Source organism: Cyrtonyx montezumae, unplaced genomic scaffold, assembly GCF_038088225.1.
Source record: "Cyrtonyx montezumae isolate F1298 unplaced genomic scaffold, pur_monq_1.0 scaffold_3, whole genome shotgun sequence".
In the NCBI taxonomy this organism is placed as follows: Eukaryota; Metazoa; Chordata; class Aves; order Galliformes; family Odontophoridae; genus Cyrtonyx; species Cyrtonyx montezumae.
In genome coordinates this window covers 10,288,883-10,315,459 of record NW_027072034.1, presented here as the reverse complement: position 1 = coordinate 10,315,459, position 26,577 = coordinate 10,288,883, and positions in this window count along the sequence as shown.

The following is a 26,577-nucleotide window of genomic DNA, read 5'->3' as shown; positions in this document are numbered from 1 at the left end:
GTGTCCAATTCTGTCCTCTGAAGAGGAAAAAGAGTGAGTACTTGATTTCTGAATAGACCAAGAATAGTAAAAGAAAGTATGGAAATAATGTTGTAAGTGATTATTCTGATACATCAAATTGTATTAAATTTGTCTATAATTTGTAGTGGTGGTTGAGCAGTTCAAAATGAATAATTTCATTTAAGCTAGAGAGGTTAAGAGAGTAACCAGAGTAAACTACAAGTGGAAGGATAATAAGTTTGATTTACTCTGTTAAATTGTTCTACTGAAATTACTGTGTTTACGGTGATCCATTTTGCAAGATCTTCATAGATGTCCAGCGTTCTTTATTGGTCAAGATTCATCCCTCCTTTAACAGATTTGTCTCCTTAGGCTCTCAGTCCACTCAGAGAGAGAAATGAAAACCAATAATAAGTGATTCAATTCATGATCTATGATTTTTAACAGGTAATATATCTAAAAATGCTTATGGGCCTGGTATTTAAAATTGGTTGATGTAAAATCAGGCTCTGTCGAAAATATTTTTGAGATGTTTAACTCTTTGCTATTACCATAGAATCAAAGAATAGCTTGGGATGGAAGAGAAGTTAAAGAACAGCTAGTTCCAACCACCCTTTTGTGGACAGGGCTGCCACCCACTAGACCAGGTTGCCTGGGGCCCCATTCAACTGGGCCTTGAATGCCACCAGAGATGGCATCCACAGCTTCTTGGGGCATCCTCGTCTACTGCCTTACCCACCTCCAAGTGAAAAATTTCCTCCTAACATGTAATCTAAATCTCCTTTCTTTTGCGTCTATAACATCCCTCCTTGTTCTTCTGGTTCTTTAAGGAAGTATTTGATAAGATTTCCTGGAAAACTGTCCTTAGGGACAAAGTTGTAAAATAGAGCTTTACTGATATGGATCTTGATTACATGCATCACTGGGTCTTAAATGAACTGGCTGATCTGGTTGGCAAGACACTATCAAATTCAAAAAGTCATGGCTGTCAGGTGAAGTCCTCAGTGACTGGAAAAAGGGAAACATCACTCTCATTTCTTAAAAATGAAAGAAAGATGTGAGAAATTGCAGGCCAGTGTGCCTCACATCTGTGCCTGAGAAGATGATGGAATAGAACCTCCTGAAAGCTATGTTAAGGTGTATGCAAGATGAGGTGATCTGAAACAGCATGGCTTCACCAAGGGTAGATTGACCTTGACCAATCAGATGGAGTGACAGCATACGTAAGCTAAGAATGACTGATGCCATCTACCTAGATTTGTGCAAAAACTTTGATATTGTTCTACATCATATCTTTATCTCTAAATTGGAGAGATAAGCATTTGAAGACTGAACTATTCGGTGGATAAGGAATCGTGCGAACATTCACAGCTGAAGGGTCAATGGCTGTATGTCCAGGTGAAGGATGGTGATGAATGATGTCTTGGGACCAGTGCTATCCAATATCTTTATCAGTGATATAAAGAATGGAATTGAGTGCAACCTCAGCAAGTTTGCAGGTGACACTAAGCTGAGCTGTGCAGTTGATAGATGAGAGGGATGCCATCCAAATGGAACTGGACAGGCTTGAAAAGTGGGCTCATGAGAACCTTATGAGATTAATACAAGCCAAGTGCAAGGTGTACAGAACTGGTAGAAGAACTCCTTGAGAACAGCTCTGAAGAGAAGGATTTAGTGGCTCTGGTGAATGAAAAGCTTATGTTGAGTGAGCAGTATGTTCTTGCAGCCGAGAAGGCCAATGCTATCTTGGTCTGCACAAAAGAGGAGTGGCCAACAAGGGATCTGATTATTTCCGCCCTACTGTGCCCCATCTGGAATATTACATCTGGGTTTGACCCCCCCCAGTACAAGAAGAATGAGGAGATTTTGGAGGTGGTCAAGAGGAAGGCCACAAAGTTGATCAGAGGACTGGAGCACCTTTTTTTATGAAGAAAGATAGAGACAGCTGGGCTTGTTTATCAATGAGAAAAGAAGGCTCCAGGGAGACTTCATTGCAGCCTTTCAATATTTAAAGGGAGCTTGTAAACAGGAGACTAACTTATTAAACAGTCTTTATAAGACAAGCGGGATTTTTTCAAGCTAAATCATGTTAGGAGGATTTATCAAGCTACATGAAGTTCATGTGGGTCTACTCAAGTTTGTTGAAGTAATATTCATGGTAAATACAAAATTACACTAGCTTCTAAACAAACATTGTTTTGTTTGGGTTGTTGTCTTCTTGGTGTTGTTTTCTTGCTCTTTTCAAAAAGCTTGAATCTTTCCTTTCTTCTGCTGTTTCACAACAATTTTAGAATTATTTCCGTTGCTAACACTCAGAGAAAATTATGATAGGATCTATTCATGAATTTATTTAAATTCAATTGCTTTTCAGGTCTGAGTTTTCTTCATTTTAATAGTAAGAACATTAAATTATAAGAACACAATATACTATACAGCATACAAGTATATACTTGTGTACAAGTGTATAAAATTTATACTTTAAATTTTTATTTGCTCAATCAACAGCACACATATATACATATGGCATTTGTACGCTGTTGCAGATTGTATGCTGTTGAAGAAGTCATTGTTTCATTTCTAACAGAAAAAAACCAACTAGTTAGACTAATTAATTTTTTTCAAATGTTCATAGAGATTTTGCTTCATCAGTGAAACAAGGCAAAATAGTCTTTCAGACCAGGTGCAGCACACTTTAGTACACTGTTATGAAATATTTTTATTGTTTATCATGAACAAAGCTTATTTATCTACCAGAGTGAATATGTCAACTTAATTTATACCTTAATTTATACCAATGAAAAACTGTATCATTCTATTCAGTAGTTTGAATGTAGGCCAAACTTAGTAGAAAAAAAAGGACAAAATTCTTAATTCTATTATATATATATAATATTTCATATATCATATATCATATAGTTTTATAATAATTATAATTAATAATTATGTGAATAAAATGCACGCAGATTTTTGTTTGCACTTATTATTATTCATAATCAAACTTCAGTTTAGAATATATGTTAAAAAAATTACAAAAAATCACTGAATTAGATTATATGTGGTCTTTCTGATTTGTTCTGAATTACAGTATTCTTTATATAGTGATTCAAAAGCTGCATAGAGACTACAATTCACTAATTCAGCTATAGCATTTATTTTTCATTTCAATTTTCAATCTGCTTCCTTAAGAACCAATGTATCTCCTGTAATATTGTTTTTTAATCTTACCTTTTCTTTTGAGCTGAAGTGGTATATTTTAAAATATAATAAAGTGCTTTGTTGTTGTTTACTATTTTTTTTCCCCAGAGGACATTTTCCAAGAGCTTATAGTAAAAGAACATAAGAGTACATGTCAAAAATTAGTCTTTCCTTTGTTTTGCTAATAGCATTAAATGTTTGCATGTTACTGAAAGGTAAGAAAATCTGCAGAGACTGAGAAGAGCATTTTTATTCGCATTTCCCTGTATAATACAAGCTGCTCTTTAAGGACAAATTTTTGTGCCTTCTGCTCTGTTTCAGCGTCTGAGAGACTAAAATGTATTTGTCAAATAATTTCCTGACATAGAATGAAGTTTATACTTATTTTCTTTATGGACATATCTCTATGTGTATGTTTATTACTCAAAGGAGATTTACAAATAAATTCTGAAAAGAAAATTGTACTATTTTGCTCAGTCAGCAATTTTCAACTCAGAAAGTGTTCCTTGGAGTGAATGCAATATATTTGAAAGTAAAATTTTGCTTTATAATTGGGATATCTGAGTCACTTTTTTGTGGCAGACAACATGCTGACAAGACAGTTAGAATAACACAATAATGCCTTTCACACCATTTTACTAAAATAAACAAACTAAAAAAACCCAAACCCTCAAAATAACAACAAAAAGAGGTTTTAATATTGCACTGAAGTATTAATATTCTACATAGCTAACCAAAATGAGGTCTACGGATTTATATGCACAGATCATACAGGCCCACTTTAATTGTGACAGCTAAATGATATATATGAATAATTCATCCTAGAACAAGACAGCCAGATAAAAAAGATCAATTTGTGTAAATAATAACATTTTGACCTTTGTGTGTGGGCAAAGTATTTGGGTGGTGATTGATTTCCCAACTGTCTTTCAGTATTTTATTGTAGAAGGTATGTTTACACACTATATTTTAAATAGCTGTCTGCCATCTCTGACCTGCATAGAATAATGCTGACCCCAAACAAACAAATGTTAATTCTCTACATGATTTGATAACTCAGATCTGACACCAAATTACTGTGGTCAGGTAAGTTTTAACTTTGTTTTGCTTACATGCAAAGTAAGCATGTGTGTCCTGTATTATCATAATTTATCATAATCTGACTGGGTAAATTTTGATTTTTTTCTTCCTATTTAAAATATGTGGTGGTGCTTAGTTAGAATGATTCTGCTGTATTTCTTCTAGAGGTGGGTGAATATCAGCTAGCTTATAACTCTGTTTAGCTATACATAGATTTTTATTAAAAAAATGAAGTACTGACATAGTAACAAGATCAGTGATTGTTTCTTCTGCTTTGGAAAGTGGAAGATTTGGATAGATATATTTTTCTTAGGCAGATATTTCATAAAATATTCTTAAGACAGCTGCTGCAGAAGGCAGTACAGGCATGGCAATGAGTAGTTCTTATAACTTTTAAAAAGTTTTAAACGAAGCTGTTGCCTTTTGTATAGACACCTGCAACAAATTAGGCTCAATATGACACTACATTATTACTATTTCCTGTAATGTTTACTGCAGAAATAAACTTGTTTTTCTGTTGTTTGTTTGTTCGTTTTTTTTCCAATGTTGAGGGATTGTAGTATGTTAGCTACTCATACCTTTTTTTCTTAAGAAGATTGTGTATTTCCGTATGCAAACACTTTCACTCCAGTGGTAGTATCATTAGTAAGGTCACTGGAAGGTTATTTGAATTTGTTATCTGATTGCTTTTGTTGGAAGAACGCTGATTCATTTCTGCTTATGAGGAATAGTGTTGGTTCATGCCATCATTCTGCTGCAGTATAATCACTGGGAAAGCTATGGCTAGTACTTGTGTATGTTAACAAATCGAATATTACTAAGAACATCCTTGAGCATGGAAGACAGGTAATATGGAATGACCCCTATACAAGCTGTCTGCTGAGTATGTTACAATTCTTCTAGTTTCTCACTAATTTCATGGACAGTCTGTTAGGGATCTAGCAGCCACAGCTCCTGGATTGACAAGGTGCCTTCTAACACTTCTGCAATATGGACTATAGAACTCTTGAGTAGCACTGAACTTATTAGTTTAGTTAGGAAGTCCTTGATGTATTTCCAACTTTGCAGACTCAAATAAATAGAAAAGACTATTTCCACGTACTGAAATAAAATTCAACAAATCCAAAGGGTAGATTTAGACTTTTTTTTTCTTTCAGTGGATTATACACCTGATGATAAAAGGTAATGCAGATACAAAAGGCATGGCATTCTCAGCACTTTTCTCTCCTTGCCAGTGGCATTCAAGACAAAACATGTTCTCTTTAACAGAAGAAAAACCACAAGGTTTTGGCTAGGGTTATGAATTATTATAAGCCAAATACTGCTTAAAAGATAAATATTGCTATAGTCAGCCTTGTAAACCAAATTTGGTTTTATATATTCAACCTCTTAACCGTAATGAGACCTTTTCAGAGCCTTCAGCGTTTGTCCTGATTTTGTACCCACAAACTTCAGTGAGATATATATCATCATTATAAGTTGGAGCATTTTCAGGCTTAATAGTTCATTTAGTCAAAATTCCTGCTTTATTTAAAAAGCCTTGCCTTCAGCTCATTTGCAGTAGACACACTAATTAAATGATTTTGGTAATGTAAGTATCTGATGATGCAAAATTTCATTTCACTACTGAATTTTCATCAGTGTTATATGTAGCCACACTGACCATCAGTAGCATGATGTGGTTTTTATTGTTGTAGTTGTAATTATTTGTTTTATACTTCCAAACAAGGGATCTGTAGTTATTTGCTGTTTCAAGTAGAAATACAATTCTGCAAACAGAACCTGTGAGAAAATTTATGCTTCCTGCTGAAAGCTTAGAACATGATACCACGGAAAACAGTTATCAACACTTAGCTTTCCAGAAGGTAGCCACCTCTGAGTTAATCATCCTAGGCCTTTGTCATAAAGAAAGAAAAGTAAATAATTCCTGAACACAATTTCTCTATCTTGTTTAGATTTCTACCTTAGAATTAAATAAATTATATCCTACAAGATTTAATTTGTCTCTCTTTATTAAAATCGGCATATACATAAGTAGGTCAAACTGTAATGCAGACATTTACATTTGGTCAGGGGAATCTCACCCCAGATTTCTAAAATAATAGTGCATTTGAAGCCCAGGATACCAAGGTACCAGTATATTCAATCTTATTTCATTATCATTTTATGCTTTCTTTAATAATATTAACTTTTTTAACAGCTTTAATCAGTCTGTAGAGAATTCCATTCTTTAAAATAAGCAGGATATAAATAATTAGTGAATGATCAATTATTCAGGTAATACATGGGGGGCCTCTTAGAGACTATACTCTATCAACAATTAGGAACATTACATCAAGCATTCCAGCCATCTTCCTAATAAGATAATTAAATATGCAGCCAAAACAAGAAAGTCCGAGATCTGACATCCTTTCAGAAGTATTAATAATTTATCCATCTCTCTATCTACCAGTTATCTATCTAGTCAAGTCAATTCTTCAACGTGTCCTTTAATTTCTGTAGAAAGTGATGACGTAACTCAGAGAACTAATAAAGACTGCTAACAGAGTCATGCAGCTTTAAGAAACTTCCTTGACTATTTGCTATTCAGATGGTGATAGGAGCACCTGTCACAATGGTCCTTTCAACAGTATCATCATGGGGATTAGATGAAACTTTCCAAATTCTTCTAATTAATTCATATAGTACAGGTGGCTAATGGTTCTATGTGACCACTTCATTAAATTTATGATCTTTCTCTGTGTATTTTCTATGTAGAAAAAGAATCTCTTGTCTGCCTTCATTATATTCAGAAGACTGAAATGACCAAACCTGCAACAGTACAAACATTTACACTAGTCTATCAGTACAATTAAGTTTACAAATAGTACCTATGAACTGACCAAGGCAGTCTTGGGGAAGCTCTGAACCAGTTAATCAAATACTTTGCTTGAGAGTGGCTAGGAGTTGAATCAAACATTTTGTCTCAAGTCAATCTGCTGTATTAAATCAGTGTAGATGAGCTGAGGAGTTTCTAGGCAGCGTGGGGAACTGATGGCTAAGAGCAAGGGTGTGTATATGGGAACAGGCTTCATATCCATCTGATCCAGTTATAACTGTATAGTGAACATAAATTTTATCCTTATATTGCAATTATAGCTTAAATTGTATGCCTGCAGAAATACACAGTTAAGTGTGTAAAACACAGAAAAGCTAAAAATAATGCTTAGGGCTACCTCTTGGAAAGGGAAGTGTGCTATTTCAGTGCTCTTCAACCCTCATTCTGGATTCTGCAATAGATACAATAGTTGGAAATCGTAAAACTAGAAATTGCTATCAAACTGCATGGAATTATCACAGTACTTGCCCAATTGAGAAATTTTTATTAAAGGGTAAAAGGTAATTTTGTGAGTTTTTTATATGTCTTATTACTTTTATATAACATTAGAGTCAACATCAGGACTTCTAATCCTTTTATTATGAACAACTTTTTCTAAACATGGATTTAAAAAAAATCACTCAGCTTTATATAATTTGTATTAATTATATTGTCTTTCATTTGTTTTATGTGAAATAAAGTACAATTGGGAAATATTCATTCCAATTGTTCTAACATGTTTTCTTGATGGTAATTGTTTCTATTACAGAACTAATTAAATATCATTTTGAAGTTCTCTCTTTTAAATGTAATTACCTTTTAATGAAATACGTACATATTTCTCACTAATACTGATTAGCATTTAACTACTTCTTCTATTTCTCTCTCTTCTGCTTATTACCACAATTACACTTTGCATTTACTAACATGAGAATCTTGAAAGTGGCAAAAAAAAAAAAAAAGCAGTCTCTACAGACTGAATAATCGCTGAGTTGTTTGATCCTAGATTTCAAGAAACAAGTCTCAGATTTTTACCTTAATATTTTGATCTTATCCCTCTTCACTCTCTCTTTCTTTCTTCACTACTGAGTATTCAAGTTTCTTGTATTTCTCCATGAGAACTGGAAATCCTAATTCAATAGTCTGGCAAGGTAGTATACCACTAAACCATGCTGAAGTTGCTCTTGTAGGTTTGTTTTTGAACAAGTAATCTGATTATATTTGTATGTAATCATCTCTACCAATTTATTGTCAGCATCATTTGTTTTGTGACCCATACATTCAAATTTACTTCAGATCACTGTTTTAATGTTGGTGTCTCTGTTGTCTTTTGAGTAATAAATGGGTGCAAATATGTGTGTAAAGTACTGATTCATTGTAAGAGAATTAATGTTTATTTTGTGGTCTCTTTGTTTAAATTCAAGCAGAAAAGTATAGAAAAGGTCTGATTTTATTTATTTATTTATTTATTTTAAGGAATGAAAAGGAGAATTCTCAAATCTGTCTGTCTCTCCTGGTGTAATATCACCTCTACATATGCAAAAAGAAATTGGCTTTTGCTAGCGTGCAGACACATTAGCTCCTCTTCTGTTGAGATGTTTAATTATTCATCACACATCTACTGCACATTGATGTTAGATCAGTATATTAACACACTACACAGAATATGCAGATATATATATATTTTTTTTTCTGTAGAAAGGGTCTGAAGGTGGGTTAAAGACTGAATTGCAGTTTACAGATGCAAAATCTGTTTTTAAATTATGTCTGATTGATTATTAGCACAGTCACTTCTTTATTAATGTGAAAGGTGCATGAAAATGGTCACATATATCGCAATTTGGATTTATATGTTTATACGTTTGATCAAAAAGATTTCATAATTTACTCAATATTAATGTGTTTCTGGAGCTGATTCCCCCACTCACTTCTCAAAGCTCTTTATCTGAAAACAAGAAGCTTGACTGTTTGTAACTGGTCACAATTATCTGTTAAATAATAGCTCTCTGAATTTTTATATGAATGGCTGGAAGGAACACTGTCTGATAAAAGTAGTGCAATGGCAATGAGGCAATATTTCCTAACAACTAAATTCTTCAACACAGAATCTGGGAGTGGATTGTATAGATCTCACTATGAACAAACATTTTATTTCTGAATTTTCTGAATACAATGAAGAAAAATCTCAGTCTTTTAAACTTGTAATGTAGAGTTATATTAATTCTTTATGTCTAAGAATGTCAGACTGTTTAAAATTTAATAATCAGAAATGTAAATGAGGAGTTACATAATAATTCCTGGACAGCAAAACTGAACAGTTATTAAAATATGTTCTAACGTTATCAGGAAATTACTTCATATCTGCTTATGAGAGAAGTAGTTTTTAATTCCCAGTCAGTATTGAAATGAGTTCAAATTATTAAATCAAAATCAGAAATAGCTCTAACTGGACTCTTATATTTTTGCAAAAAAAATATATATATATCAAGGCCAAAACCAAACTACCAAAACTTGCTTTAAAATCTTATGCATATTAACAGATAATCATAGAATATCCTGGATTAGAAGGGACCAAGAGTCCAACCCCTAGCTCCACCCAGGATTACCCTAAAATCAAACCCTGTGTCCGAGACCATTGTCTGGAAAGCAAATATTAAAATGCAGGAAACATTCAAAACTGTAAACATTATTCCATGTTTCTTTTCTTAATGTTTTGAACTAGACTATTCTAAAATGTAATAATCTCTTTTATGCATGCATAAAAGTACAGGTATCAGTGGAGTTACAGTTGCCAAGATCTGGAATACTTCAGCAGCCAGAAAGTTTTGGGTTTATTTTTATTTTTTTATTTTTTTTGTCAAGTACATTAAATGTGCATTCAGGGTTTGTTAAAATTCTGTAGTGTTATTTTCACCCTATTTCTAATGTAGATTGAGGACATGGCACATTGCTTTTGCAGACCTGGATATCTATATGCACAGGTTGTAGAAACATATTAACAAAACTATGGTAGAAAGCTGTAGTTTGCAACTCAGCAAGAGCATGCTAAATTATGGTGTTTATGTGTATACAGAGAGACTGAATAAGTTCAGCAGCTCATTCTCCTGCAAAAATACACAAGTTACATGGTTATTCCCTTTACTATTATATGAGCTACAGTGTATTCTTAACCAAAGGAGTATTTTATTTGCTTTTTTTTTTTTTTTTTAATTACTTTTTATCAAGGTTCTTCCTCTTCAAAAGATTCCTAAGGCAAAAAGATACAGTGTACTTTAATGGAAGCAGACTTTATTCAGGAGTAAACAAGTTGAGAATATTGAAGAATAGTTAAGACCAACTCCCTCTCTGTGCTTCCCATGTTTAAGTCTGAAGAAATCATGAATTGTGCAAATTTTAATGCTGTGCTTCTTAAATTTGTGCAAATAGATGCACTTAAAACATGTTTATAACATTCAAAGAGCTTGTTCTATAGAATTGAATATGCTGCACTTGCACTCTCTTACTGGGCTATGCTATATAGCATGTAGATCATGAACATACTCTCTGAAGAAATACAGGGGAGAAGATAAGATAAAAGATCTGGAGAAAAGGCAGCTTTGATGTGCAGTTAAGATCACATTGCTATTCATCTATAGAGCATTGCTGTTTAATACTAGGTCAGTATTTCTTTTCTTTGTTATTCTCAAATGCAGTCAGTGTGTTTTAGAGTCTTCCCATAGTCCCCATGTTCTCTTGAATGCAGCATGGTCAGCCATGCAGTATATAAACATGTAAAAGCAACCTATGTTATTTGCATGCTTTTGAACCTGGTGTGAAGGAAACATCAGTGTTATAGGAAGCAGTGCCACTTTGAAGTCCAGAAGCTTCAACTAGCATAGAATTCACATCTCCAACACCTGCTGTAGAATCCTGAGAGCCCATCATCCCTGACACTTCCCATCAGGCAAATGTCTGTCATGAAAGCATGACATGCCTCACATTATTCCCATCTCTTCAAGTATAGGAAATAGTAGTCCTTAGTTTTAACAATACTTTGACAGCTGCAGAGTGGGGCAAGAAAAAAGAAAAAAGCTTTTGCTACCTCTAGTAACACTGTAGAATTTTAAGTTTTAATTTATGTATACATTTAAAAAACATGCAAATGTAATATAAAGACTAGTTTATGCTGGATATTCTTGTTCTTGCGTGACAAGTTTATTTTCAATTTTCACATATTCCTCCTGCCACTTACTAATTCTTTCTTGGTCAACAATTTTCAGATCAGTACTTTGTTCCCATTTCAAATCTGTCAAATGGCTACTCAGAAAAATAAAAGTATTCTCTGTAGACTGAATATCCTACATGTACTTATGTCTTCTCATGGGAATTACCAGTTCACTGACTGCAGAAAAGTCTGCCAGAACAAATAGTAGATATCAGTGGCTGCTGAAAACAAGGCAATACAAAATAAATAAATAAATAAATAAAAGCCTTATGTAATGTAATGCCAGCAGTCTCTACTCCATACATTTTCAATAGTTTCCTATTTTCATACCCAACTGCTGGCTGCACAATGACTTATCTTTTGAATTCAGCTATTAAATCCGTACTTGAGCCTTATAATTAAAAGCCATAGGACTGGATTTCTCTCACCAAATCTCAGATGAGAATAGTCTAGGTTTCTACACCTGAAGTAGTTATCCTAAGCTTCCTTTATAGTGAAGGCTTTTAGTCACTTAGAGGTATGATTCATCCCACCTCTATTAGAAATCTGTTTTAGAGTGAATCCACCATTACTCAAATAAATCCTATCTAATATGACTTTGTCATACAGCAGTAAGACTATTAGGAACTTAGAAATATATGTAAATATTCCTAATGGTTTTTCTGCAAGCCTCATCTGATGAAACTTAGAAAATTAAAAATCAAATGTCTTTTCTTACAGAATATGTTCATATCAGAAAAACACACAGATCAAATTCTTTGGGTTAATTATCATTTTCAATTAAGTGTGGGATCCCTTATGACTTATTATTTTTAAATTCTGTGACTTATTAATTTTAAATTCTGCTTGAGTTATTCCTGATAATAAATTTAAAAATATCTACCTGAACTTCTGCAAAGCCTTTGACATGGTCACTCACCACATCCTTCTCTCTAAATTGGAGAGATTTGGGTTTGAAAGATGGACTGTTTGAAGAGTTAGGAACCGGTTGGCTGGTTACAGCCAAAGAGTTGTGATCAATGGTTCTTTGTCTGGGTTGAGGCTGGTCATGAGTGGCATCCCCCAAGGGTCAGTGGTGCTCTTCAATGTCTCCATGAATGGCATAGGCAATTGAACCAGGGAGAGGGAGGTAATTGTCCCCCTCTACTTGACTTTGTGAGACCCCATCTGGAGTACTGAGTCTAGACCTGGGGCCCCCAGAATGAGAAAGACACAGAGCTGTTAGAATGGGTCCAGAGGAGGGCTACTAAAATGATCAGAGGGCTGGAGCAACTGTCCTGTTAGTAAAGACTGAGGAAAGTGGGCTTGTTTAGCTTGGAGGAGAGAAGGCTCTTGGGAGACCTCACTGTGGCCTTCCAGTACTTGAAAGGAGCGTATAAACAGGAGGGTGAATGACTGTTTACATGAGTCGACAGTGATAGGACAAGGGGGAATCGTTTTAAACTAAGACAAGGGAGATTTAGGTTAGATGTTGGGAGGAAGTTTTTCACTCAGAGGGTGGTGATGCACTGGAACAGGTTGTCCAGGGAGGCTGTGGATGTCCCATCCCTGCAGGCATTTGAGGAAAGGTTGGCTGTGGCTCTGGACAGCCTGGTCTAGTGGTTGATGACCCTGCCCATGGCAGGGAGGTTGAAACTAGATGTTCTTTGATGTCCTTCTCAACCCAGGCCATTCTGTGATTCTATGATCATTAAGAGTTTATTTCCTGGATGTTTTAAATGTTAGAATCAATAGGGAGATTCAGTTATATTTAGTCTTCAAAGTGGTTTGACTAGATGATTTAACCTCTTAATCAAGGATTCTGTGATTCTCATAAGTTGATGTCCACGGTTTTTAAAAGATTGATGTGGACAATTTATATAACTGGTGGATTTCTTACACTTGTATCTTAAATGGTGATTCTGATGCTACAAGTAAATTCCTGTTGGTCTACAGATATGACAGTGACATTTCTCTGCTACTCCCCACAAAATCAAAGACTTCTTTCTAGCAAACAAAATGATATTATATACTAAATCTATTTAAAAAATGCAAGGAAGATATTAAATTGATATTCAGCTACAACTGAGTTTTCTAGAATTAGGAAAAATAGAAATATATTATTATATGCTACATGTTTTATCCAACTCTTGATCTTGCACAGTAATTGCTATAACTACTAAAATATTTTCTCTGTTTATGTTTCCTCCTTCAGCTTTACACAAAGTAGTGAGAAATACCTTTTACATGCGAAAAAGTATGAACTGCTACAAATGTTGTAAAAAGATACAGTAAATTCTGATATTTTGCTTGAGTACATGTGATATAGCAGAAGAAGAAATGAATATAGATGAATGAATATTAATATGAATTACTTAAAGCTTACATGCTCAGAGATTTGTATTTAAGTGTCTGGCACATGGTAGTTACTCCGTTACTAAAGTCAGGTTATTGAATCCATCATTGAGAGGACTATTTCTGTACCTTGAGAGTATTAGTAGCTAAAGACAAAATTTTATCTTCAAAACTATTGGCTTTTGCATTGAAGTGTAAAATACTTTGTCAGAAAATAAACCCTCTTTCATTACAGCTCATCCTTAGATCTCAGAGAGGCTTGGAGAATCTGTGTGATATCCAGTTCGGCACTACAAATCCAGATGTATCAATTGCAGATGCATAAATAGCATGAAGCATCATCAACATAGCTGTATTCAAATGAGCAATCATGACCTCCCCTTTAAGTAGTTAGGTAGCATTCAATGGTAACTTTCACTACATTAATGCATAATTATATAATAATAATTATATAATTAACAGATAAAAATTAACAGTTTATCAAATAAACCAATTAAAAATTCTTTTCAATTGCTATTAACAAATACATTGTTTGCAGAGTATACGAAAGCACCAAGAATTTGAATATGCAGCTGACCACAAACACATTAAATTATGAAATAAGTCTATAAAGATTTCTAATTTTCCAGGGGAAGCACTCAGTAAAGCTGTGTGTGAATCTTATTAAATAGGTGTTCCTGTGGGGGAAAGAGAGGTTCAGCCCATTGGCTGAGCTCAGAAGTCAGCAATGTCCTTCCAACTAGCTTGTGATGGTATCTTCCCTAAAATTCTTCTCTTTTAAGACATTTTTATACTGTTTTCTTACTATCAGGTGGAGCTTGAGTGACTCTAGTCATACGTAATTTCTACTGAGATTGGTGTAAAAGCTTCTTGCTTTGCTTTTAAAGGTTATAAAAATTCAGAGTGCATGCTGAATGAGGTTGCACCTTGGGGATGGATAGCCTTTGGGATAGAGGTGTATTTTGGAAAGGGAGACAAGGATACTTAGTTATAAATGCAGAGCAGTTTATCACCAACAGTTTTGTTCTAGCTAGATACAGAAACTAGAGGCAGTTTACTCGTGTCCCCAAGCTAATACCAGCCCTTTCTAGATGGCTATTTGTCCATTCAGGATGTGATCTGTAATTTTTTCATATGCTACCCCATTTTATATTCTGTTATGTTCACTTTTCCCCTGTACCTTTAGGCCTCTACAAAAGACTGAAGGGTCTTCGGAAAAGGGAATAAGGATAGTCAAACCCTCAGCAGTCATTCTCTAGGATGTCTGTTGTGTTAATGTATGGGTTTCCTTGTCCTGATTTTTTTGGACAACATTGAAGTTTTCCTCCTCCTTGCTCCAGGACTGACTGCGAGCTATTTTTAAATATTTCCTAATGCACTTAATTGAACTGCTACTACTTGCTATATCTAAATTCAGTGTGTATGGTTCATTTTGCACGTATTAGACAATAGTTTCTTGCTCTCTTTGCCCCTAAACTGGTTTTCTTCCAGCTTTTCTGTAGTCATTAATAATTGACTGTTCATGATCTGCAGCTTTGGTGAACTGTGGAAACAGCTAATTGCTCCTATTGTCTAACAATTATATTTATACCACCCAATTATACAAACCTAAGCAAAAATATTGCAAATTAGACAATAACCATCTAGTTTTTAGTTTTCTGTTTTTATTTAATTTTATTTTACAGATGAGTAAATCAAATTAAAGAAATGCTAAGACATTCAAAGCACAAAAAAACCCAGCTCCAAGGTTTTCCAAGTTAGCACAACCATAGCCTTTCACTAGCATTGACACTTGTTTATGCATTAGGCTAACAAATATATATGGCAATATTTTAATTTGTTCATTTTCAATATGTATAGTATCTCTTGGAATATTAGTGTTAGAATAATTTGGAACCATTACATAAAAGTTACATTAACCATCATCTGACAACTGGAAAATTAAAAAAAATAGAAAATAGAAGTTTATGAATTGTAAAAGTTCTTAAGTAGGAGAACACCTAAAAGATATCCTAAAACTATCTCTTAGTATGGGATATAAATACCAGGAAAAAAAAATCATTAAAAATGTAAACATGGGTTACAAAAATATTTTAAAACACCTTCAGCCATGCTGTCTACCTCATTTCTTTTTCATTGGTTACCACCCATGGTGTTCTTCTGAGTTATAAATATACACAGCTGTCAATGTATCAAATGTATTGTTGTCAATGTAGTAAATTGTAAACTGCATATCTTCCCAAGCTGTGCATGATTTATATGGATATTATCCATTTGGAATCTTGGCAGTATGGCTTTTATAATAGCTTTGGTAAATGTTGGACAATACTAAATCAAACAAAGGTCTTTGCCTGAAAGAGGTTTTCCCTGGAAGATTTTTTTTTTCAGATAGATAATTATGGTTCTGCAAGGAAGAAAATCCAAACCAAACATCACAAATTATAGAAAGTTAACCTTTAATTCTTGTTTCATGACACATAAAAGAGTGAAACTTTATAAAGGTAGTCATTCACTGCTTATTCTGTCACTGCAGACTATTGTTATCAACAAAGTCTGGGCTAAGAAGGGTAAGGGATCTTAATTTTGCTAAAGTTTCAACATATTCAATATTTCTTTCACAAAAAGGAACAGTATTTTTATAGACTGAGTAAAATTTGTATTTGAATGCTCAGCAAAGTAAATGATTATTCTGAATAACAATTTGTAGTGACATAAGCTAATAAAATAGTTTAGAAATGATTTAGCAAATCGTTCCTTTTCTTCTACAGGTCCTGAGAACATAAAAATTACTATGAAATGCTGAGAATTATAGCAAAAATGTGCCTATTTTTGTCAATGCACAAAAATTCAAATCAGCATAAAGTCTTTCCTTGCAGAATGAAGTGGGAAAATATCATGAAATGAGATTAAAATGTTTTGTCAAAAATAATTTTTATCTCATATGTATTGAAAGAAATCAAAATTTGCTTGGCTAATCTCAAACTTACATTCTCCCCTAGAACTGAAATTTTAAAAATGTTTATGCATCAATATGCTTTTATATTGCCTTGACTAGTATTGGTGAAATAGAAGGTAAAGTCTGATGTTCTTCTTACTGTTGAGATACAGCCTTTTGAACTTAAGATTTGACACTATCTTCTAGAGTCTTACCTTTACACTATAGACATCAGAAAATCCTGCAACTGAGATAAAAATGTGAATATTCACATTCATGTTTTGAGTATGATCTCAAAGTTCTTCAAGAAAGAACTTTATTTTCTGTATAGTGGAATAGTTCATTATTCTTTAAGACTCTCATCTTAACTAGAGATTGGCTATTCACAAAAGTTTGCAAAGATGTAGCCGCTGTCTTGCCAATCTGTTATGGGGATTACATTGCAGCTAGAACCAAAATGTTAAATATAAAAATAGCAGTATAGAAAAAGGATAATGGAATGGAATAGAATGGAATGGGCTCCCAGGCCCTGCCCTTACAGATACTGGAGGGGCCTCCAGCACCCAATCTCTGGTCCACAGAGAGACTCTGGGACCCACTGCAGGCAAGAGTATCACACACACTCAAAATTAAACTTCATAAATACATGCTAAAACTTTGTAAGTAAAACATCTATTTTTGCATGTAACACTTATAGTTTTCTCTCTTCCTCTTCTTCCCCTCCCCCCCAAAAAAGGGGTAGTGAGAGTTAAAAAAAAAATCAATGTTTTCCTTTTTAAAAGATATAAAGAAAAATTAAGGATAAAGGTACATAATGACTTCTGAAATGTTTTCACTTGTATTTCACCAAATTATACAGATCTATTTACATTTTTCTAAAAGAGAAAAAAATATTGTTTGACAAAATTAAACTATTTAGGGACTTCTACAACAAGAAATACAGTAAACACAAACTGAATCTTACTACCAGTTTTCAGATTCATTTTATTCAATATTTCAACAAGGAACTATATCAGAAACCACAGTATGATTAATGTTTATTTTAAAAAACACATTAGGCAATATTTAGTATTATTTATTCTCCAATTTTTAAGGCTAATTTAATGTGATGTCTCTAATATGTTTACTTTTTTTTTTCCATACAATTCTGAAGTTCATTATTTATAAATGCAAGGAAATACACTATTGATTTTTTACTATGTAAAATGATTTTTGGTAGTAGAATGAGAACTTATGGGTGACTGGACTTAAGTCTCAGAGACTACATTAATTATATTATCATTCAATACCAATATTCAACATATCCAAGCACATGCAGTAGTTGGTTTTTTTGTTCTTGTTTTTGTTTTTGTTTTCCCTCAAAATGAATACTAACTTGCATTGTAATTTGATGTGGTTTTCGATTCTTGTCTCTTGGATTTTTCTTTCTCTTTTGTTGCACATCATTTTGAAATTTCTGATATTTTCATAATAATGTTTTTTTATGCCACTCTTTATTCCTTATGATGGCTATCAACTGCAGATGCTAACTTGTTTTTTAACACCTTCTACTCTTCTCATGGAATAACATTCAATTTAAAATGACTTTTATTTCTCCCCATATTATTAACTTTGTAGTAAAGAAAGAACTGAAAACAGAAGGTTTATTTTGATCACAGATTTTCTCTCTGCTGGACTGGAGAAAATTAGTGAAATAAAAAATTACTTATAAGTGAAGTATTCCACATGCGTTTATATAAAAAGTAATGAACTCTCTGCTTCCAAACTATGATGACTATATGTTTCCTTACAGGAAACAGTCCATGTACACATTAAATGCCAGAGAATTAATGGGAGTTGTTCAGGAGATTTCCAGTTGTATAAGGAAAAATTAGGCAAGGGCTGAAACATGCCTACTTACATTTCAGTTCTGGGCAGACTTTATTCTGTAAAAGCAGTTATAGCATTTGTGCCTCTACAAAGAGTTTATCCAACAAAACAGTGTGATGTGTGTACATGAATAGATTTGTAGGATTATTTTTTCATGTTAAATTTGCTGGGAGAAATTTTTGTTCTACAGTTTGTTAAATCTAATATCAAAGAAATTACATGAAAAAATCACTCTGCAGAAACAAAGCTAAAACATTTGTGCAGAAGAGATCATAAGTGGAAACATGCTTTTTTCTATCTTTTTTTTTTTTAAAGTGTTTACTTCTCTCATGCACTGTTATAAGTTTTCAGATTACCAGTGTAGGAGGAAGCAGAGTCTGTCAGTATCAGCAATTACAAGAAAAATGAATCACGGCCAGGAACTAGCAGACAGTATGAGAAATTCCCTGCCAAGCAGAGAATCTTATAGAGTAATCTCACAGCTAGCTTCCAACTTATCTGGCACCAGAGAGTACCAGCAGCCATGACTGATGCAGACTGTGTGTATAAGCAATGGAAACAGTTAATACTGCAGTCAGTGCAATGATGAGTACTATTCACAGATAAAGCCTGCATTAGCAACTATACATCAAAAGACAAAGTCCCTAGCTCTACTTGGAATAGCCAAATTAGCCACCAGTAATTAGGATCTCCCGGTACTGGCCAATGTTAGTCAGTCTCCTACTATAGGGAATTACCAGTGCCTCAACAGAGGTAATTTCACCTGTAGTCCACGTCCTCTGATACTGATATTAGAGAAACCATAACCAAGATTGACTACACCTGGGATGATGAACAGGATACAGATGAGATTGCATGAGAAAGCCTAAGCTCAGTTCAGCTGGGAGGAAAGGTATGACTGATGCAAAGATGCTACTTTTTGTAGTGAGAAAAAAGGTTTCTACTGGATTTCAATTTTTTTGCCAGTGTTAGATTAAAAGCTTACCTTAGAAAACATAATGGAGAACAGAGGAACAATGACAACTGATGGAACTTCTATAAACAAACTGGACCCAACTGAACACCCTGACCCAAAAGACTTTCAGGTCTGTCCAGCTATCAGCTCATTGTCTAGTTGTGAAAGACGTTAACATGCGTTAAGTGACAGCTGCTCTCCTGTTCATCTGAGAGAGAACTGAGAGATGTTACTAATTACTGAGGTAAAAGGGGAGAGAATGTTCAGATTGTAGAAGAGTTACTCTGTTTTTAGTGAAAAGGACCAAAGGAAACAACAGAAGAAGAAAAAAAGTAGTTTAGAGTGGGGGTTCAGCATGGGAAAAATGCTGATCAGTGTCAGTTACAGATATGCCTTGCACTGGCTGAGTGAAGTCTGCCTTTTCTTCTGCCTGTCTCCATTTTTAACTATTTTCCTTGGTAATGGCACTCTATTCTGTATGTATGTGTGTGTATGGTGGAGATCTAAGTGACAGCCATTATGTAAGAATCATAGGTTCTATAGACTTGCATGTCTGGAGTGCCATAAGATGTAGAAACTGGAGTTTGTACATATCCTGTGGGTGTATATGCAAAGTATTTTCCATCCGCATTGATCTGTGTAGTCATCTGTATACATTTATCATCATATGTATCATGTGTGTGTGCATGCACTGGGAACGCTTGCTCAGCTTCAGTACTGACAGAACATAAGACATAGAATCATGGAGATGCAATAGCCTCACCTTCATTGGGCTACTGGATCTGTGAACTCCTGAAGGACTACAGGGCAGATTCAAGGCCCTTGGAATTGGGTGGTAAGAATAAGTTCCATCTTGAGAAGGTTCTTGCCTGGGTAATGCAGGTCCTTGGATGGCAACTTGTGTCATAAGCAAAAGTAAATCATTGAGATTTCATTCTGAGTAGCACAGAGGCAGCTGCTTCCCAGGATAATCTGTCATTTTGAGGATGTTTTTCAATTTCAAAAATCAGTATTCAGTCACATCCTGATCTTCCTTGTCCATATCGGCACAAATGATGTACAGAAAAAAAAACCTGAGCATATGAAAGGTCTCTGGGATGAGGATTAGAGAAACAGGTTCCCAACAGTAGTCTTGACAGTCTCTCTGGTTAAAGATACATTTGTAGTAACAGACAGTGATGGCAGATCAATGCAAGACTGCATATTCAGTGCAACTATAATTTATTTATTTATTTTCCTTTTTTTATGATTGTGCTTTATTTGATAATTAAAGAATATCACTGGGAAGAGATGAAATATATCTAATAGAAAGTTTTGAGAATGTGTCAAACTTGCTGACCTTCTAAAAGCTCACTGGGGCTGAGCACCAAGCCCTGAAATAATCAATTTATGCATTTCAATATAGTTACTTAGGTAATAGGAAGACATTCATAGTTCCTATCAGAAAGGGAGAGAGTTCAGATGTTTCTATTTTTTTATTATTATTATTATTTATTTTTATTTTTTAAACTGTCTGCAGAACTATAATTAAGCTAATACATGGCACTTGAGAAACAAACAAGAATTAGAAGCCCATGCACAGTCTGAGGTCTGCAAATCATTGGAATTACAGTGACTTGGTGTGACAGGATGGCTTATATGTTATCATGGATTAGTACAGGATATTTTCAAAGGATAGATGAAGGAAGAAGAGGAAGGGAATTCGCACTTTCTGTAAAGGAGCTCCTTGGATGTACAGAGCTCCAATATAGAGTACTTGTAGCTCTGAAGGCCAACAGTGTCATGGACTGCATCAAAAGAGGGATGGCCAACAGAACAAGGAAGGTGATTGTCTACTTCTACTCTGTCCTCACTTGAAGTTCTGTATCCAGGCTTGGGATTCCTAGGGTAAGAAAGTTGTGCAGTTTTTAGAGCAGATCCAGAAATTGCAATGGATATTATCAGAGGGCTTGTCATGCTCCAATATAAAGGAGGGAGACAAGGTTATTAGATTATGTGTATACCCGGTGTGAGGTTAAGAAACAATGGTTCAAATGTCGGTCCAACCAGTTTATTACCAATATTGACCAGGGAGATGGGGAAAGTGGACACTGTTAAGAGTGATGGGGAAGGGAAGGCGAGCGATAGGAAAGATAGGAAAGAAGCAAGGGTTTGTACAACACAGGGAAAGTCACCACCCAGGATCCTAGGGGCGGTCCGGTTGCAAGCGGCTCTGATGGTCCAAGGCAGAAGAGCAGGGGCGGCAGAAGCAGGGAGAACAGCAGCAGCGACGGGCAGCCCTGAGCAGCAAGCAGCTGTCCTGGAGAAGCGGCACCGGGTCAGCACAGGAGAAGCAGCATGGGGAAAGTCCAGGAACAGCATCAGTCAGCACCGGAGAAGCAGCGAACAGTGATCAGCTCGGGAGGGTTCAGATGGTAGAACAACTCGAAGGAGCGGCGAGGTCCAGGAGAAAGCAGCATGTCTCAGGCAGCAGGCCCAGGAGGGAGTTCAGCAGCAGGGATCAGCTCATGAGGTTTCCGATGGAAGAACACCCACAATGTCATGGTGGTCGATCCCTCTTTTATCCTCCATTTTTCTTGCCTATGTGACAAATCCCATGCTAGCGTGCCAGGCAAGCATCTCCTGAGATGGCTATCTCCCCATGGAGATGAGTACTACACAAAAGAGTATTAAGCGGCCATTGAGCTGCAGCTTATCTCTCTTTCATTGCTCCAGGACATGCCCATCTGCTTGTCCCTTAGACAAAGGATTTCACAACCCTTGACCAGGACTAGCTTGGACATGTTCAGACACGTTCATCAGCAAACTTTGAGGCAATGGTATAAAATAATACTCTCTTACAGGGCCAGAGCAGCTTTCCTATGAAGAAAAACTGAGGGGTCTGGGCTTGTTCAGTCTGAAGATGAGGGTGACCTCATTTCAGCCTTTCAGTACTTAAAGTTAGCTATTATAAACAAGAAGAGGATTAATTTTTTATGTGATTATACCTGGACTTGTGTAAAGTGTTTGATGCTGTCCTGCATTACATCCTGGTTGCCAAATTGGAGAAAAATGTATTTGATGGATGGACCACTCCCTGGATAAGGAATTGGTTGGATGGTCACACTCAGAGTGTAGCAGTCAATGGCTCAGTGTTCAAGTGAAGACCAGTGACGAGTGGAATTTCTCAGGGATTGGTGTTGAGACAGGTGTTATTTAATATCTCTGTAGGTGACATGGAAAGTGGGACTGAATGCATCCTCAGCAAGCCCATGGATGACAACAAGCTCTGTTGTGCAGTTGATGTGCTAGAGGTAAGGGATGCCATCTAGAGGGACACAGACAGGCTTCAGTGGTGGACCCATGCTAACCTTATGAAGTTCAACAAGGCCAAAACGAGTGGACAGTGAAGTGGGTTGAGAACTGGCTGACTGGTAGAGTGCAGAGGGTTGTCGTTGGCGGTGCAGAGTCCAGTTGGAGGCCTGTAACCAGTGGTGTCCCCCAGGGGTCCGTGCTGGGTCCAGTCTTCTTCAGCATCTTCATCAATGACCTTGATGACAGGATAGTGGCCACCCTCAGCAAGTTTGCTGATGATACGAAGTTGGGAGGATTGGCTGACACACCTGAAGGCTGTGCTGCCATTCAGCAAGACCTGGACAGGCTGGAGAGCTGGGCAGTCAAAAACTGGATGAAATTTAACAAAAGCAAGTGTAAAGTCTTGCACCTAGGGAGGAATAATTGCATGCACCAGTACAGTCTGGTGGATGAGCTGCTGGAGAGGAGCTCTGTAGAGAGGGACCTGGGTGTTCTGGTGGATGATAGGTTGACCATGAGCCAGCAGTGTGCTCTTGTGGACAAGAGGGCCAATGGCATTCTGGGCTGCATAAAAAGAGCATGGCCAGCAGGTCAAGGGAGGTGATCCTCCTCATCTACTCTGCCCTAATGAAGCCTCATCTGGAATACTGTGTCCAGTTCTGGGCTCCCCAGTATAAAAAAAGACAGGGATCTCTTGGAAAGAGTCCAGCGCAGGGCCATAAAGATGGTGAAGGGCCTGGAGGATCTCCCCTATGAAGAAAGGCTAAATGAACTGGGTCTCTTTAGCCTTGAGAAAAGAAGACTGAGGGGACCTGATCCAGGTTTATAAATATCTGAGGTGAGGGGGACAAAGTGGTGATGCCAGACTCTTTTCAGCAGTGTGTGGAGACAGGACAAGGGGGTACGGACAGAAACTGCAGCACAGGAGGTTCCGCACAAATGTGCGCAGGAACTCCATTACAGTGAAGGAGCACTGGCACAGGCTGCCCAGGGGGGTTGTGGAATCTTCTCAGGAGATATTCAAGACCCGCCTGGACACCTACCTGTGCAACCTGGTGTAGGGGACATTCTTTGTCATGAGGGTTGGACTCGATGATCTCTTGGGGTCCCTTCCAACTCCTATGATTCTATGAAGTGCAAAGTCCTGCATCTGGATCAGGGCAACCTCAACTACAGATACAGGTTGGGCAGAGAATGGCTTGAGAGTGGCCCTGAGAAGTGTCAATTGATGAAAGATTTAACATTAGCCTGCAATGTGCACTTGCAGCCCAGAAGACCAACCATATGCTGGGTTGCCTCAAAAGAAGCGGGACCAGCAGTTCAAGGGAGTTGATTTGGCACCTCCACTCCATTCTCATGAGACACCAACTGGAGCACTGTGTCCAGTTCTGGAGGCCCAATGCAAGAAGGGTCTGCAACTGTTGGAGCAGGTCCAGAGTAGGGCTGGAGGACGCACTCTATGAGAACAAGTTGAGAGATCTGGGGCTTTTCAGCCTGAAGACAATGATCCGACGATACCTTATAGTAGCCTTCCAGTGCCTAAAGGTGGCCTACGGGAATTTCCTAAAGAAATCCTCTTCTCAGAGTAAGGTATTTGGACAGGGAAAGTAAATGAACTTGTGTAGTTTTGTTACACTACTGATGACTGCCAGAAAGTTCCCTGAAATTTACAAAGGTATTCCTATGTGAAAGAAGCACTAGAGTATTGCAAAGGCATCTTACATCTTTCTCTTCTGAGATGCAGGCCAAAGAACAGATTAAGATTTTCATAGAAGTGTTTGCCTCTCAGAAGATAATTAAATTGCTTTGCAAAACTTAGGAAAATAATAGTTTGCTAATTCTGTCTTTATGTAAGCTAAAAGCATTCACATTTTCTCAGAGTTGCTCTTAAAAACAGATTTTTTTATTCCTTTTAAGTGCTTTCAATTACAAATGTGCATGAATGTCAAGCCAAAAGATGTAACATTCTGTTTTTTCATGTAGGAATTACACAGGGTCATACTGGACTAGGGCCAACAACTTCAGTCAATTAGCCTGCAGCTCATGTTAGGATGGTAATTACCATGTAACATCCATTGAAATTATTCCATGAAAACAATTTCATACAGCTTGATTACCACCTGGACTCTCCTGATTGTAATTGGTTAAGTGATAAGCAAGGAAAAGAATTAAAAATAATACGTAAATCGAAATAGTCTGCATTCTATCAAGATCTCCTTGAGGAATCAGTCACTGAGTGACTGAAAAAAAACCACCAAAATCTGAGTTATATCTCAGGTATGAATATGTAGCCACAGTTGTAGTTCTATTTCTTTCTTCCTTTTTTTTTTCCCTTTTCTTTCTTTTTCTCTCTTTCTCTCTTTCTCTCTTTCTCTCTTTCTCTCTTTCTCTCTTTCTCTCTTTCTCTCTTTTTCTTTCTTTCTTTCTTTCTTTCTTTCTTTCTTTCTTTCTTTCTTTCTTTCTTTCTTTCTTTCTTTCTTTCTTTCTTTCTTTCTTTCTTTCTTTCTTTCTTTCTTTCTTTCTTTCTTTCTTTCTTTCTTTCTTTCTTTCTTTCTTTCTTTCTTTCTTTCTTTCTTTCTTTCTTTCTTTCTTTCTTTCTTTCTTTCTTTCTTTCGGAGAAAGTGTCATCCTGTTAATGTTTCCATGTTATATTCAAGATGTAACTATTTCAAGGATAGGCCAAAGGTAAAGTCTTGATTTGATGTGAATCCTTTATGTTAGTCTTCATTATTCACATTGAGTAACTAATTATTACACTCAGAGAATGCCATAGATTTAACAGAGCTCCTCATTAGTCAAAATATGAGCCTTCTTACAAACATAGGACAGAAAACAAGAACTAGCAGTAATCAATCTTTTATTGGGACTGAAATCCTCTTATCTTACTAATGTAACAGACCATCTGAGTAGACAAGCACTCAGAGAGACCCTATGAAGTAAGGCTTTTAAGAGAATGACATCATCATGCTACAACCATGCCAGTTAAGCTTGAACTAATTTTTGTATTTTAATGTGAAGCTCAGTATCAAATAGTAAATCCACTGTGTTCAGTTTGTGCTATTTCAATTAGTTCTACATATGGCTCAACTGCCAACCATTAGCTATGTCTAGCTGATGAACAAAGTCAGTAAGTCTGTTTGTATAAGTATATATTTCTAAATTCGTTCTTTCTTCTGTGCATCACTACTTTAATTTAGTCTTTAATCTATAAAAGATTATTTTGAAGAAGCTATAGTCCAGTCCTCAGATGCTTATTCACTAGTATGTGCAAATTTTGGTAGCTTTGGTGTTAATGTTTGTACAGACATGAAGGACAATTATTCTATTACTAGAAATAGTTCATATATTTTCACACATCAGCTTTGTGATTAAATGAATAATAATTATCCATCAACTGTGGGTCAGTCCTGCTAAAAGATAGATGACTACCATGCAGATATACATATTTTCCTCTTGTGCTTATTAACTTTTACAAAGATGCCAAGGTCTAGAGGAATATGGCTGAGAAAGAAGGATCGTACATGTGATAGAGAAACAAGCAAACATTTTGTGCTTCATGCCAGGCCTAAAGAAGCTTCATAAAATCAGAAAGATTTGAAAAATACCATGTGCACATTCAAAATAAATACTATCCTGACATATATTACCAATAAAGAAGCATGTGGATGGGAAAGAAAATGATGGAAAACAGATGTAAGAATTACATAACTCAATTTTATTCGTATTTGTATTAATTTCTGGTTAGCATGCTTCAGAGGGCTAAGGTTGAGGACCTGGATTTCAAATTGGTGACAAAAGCAGCTGAAAATATCTAATGCTATTCACAGTGAGCAAAAATAAAAAGGCTGGGATTT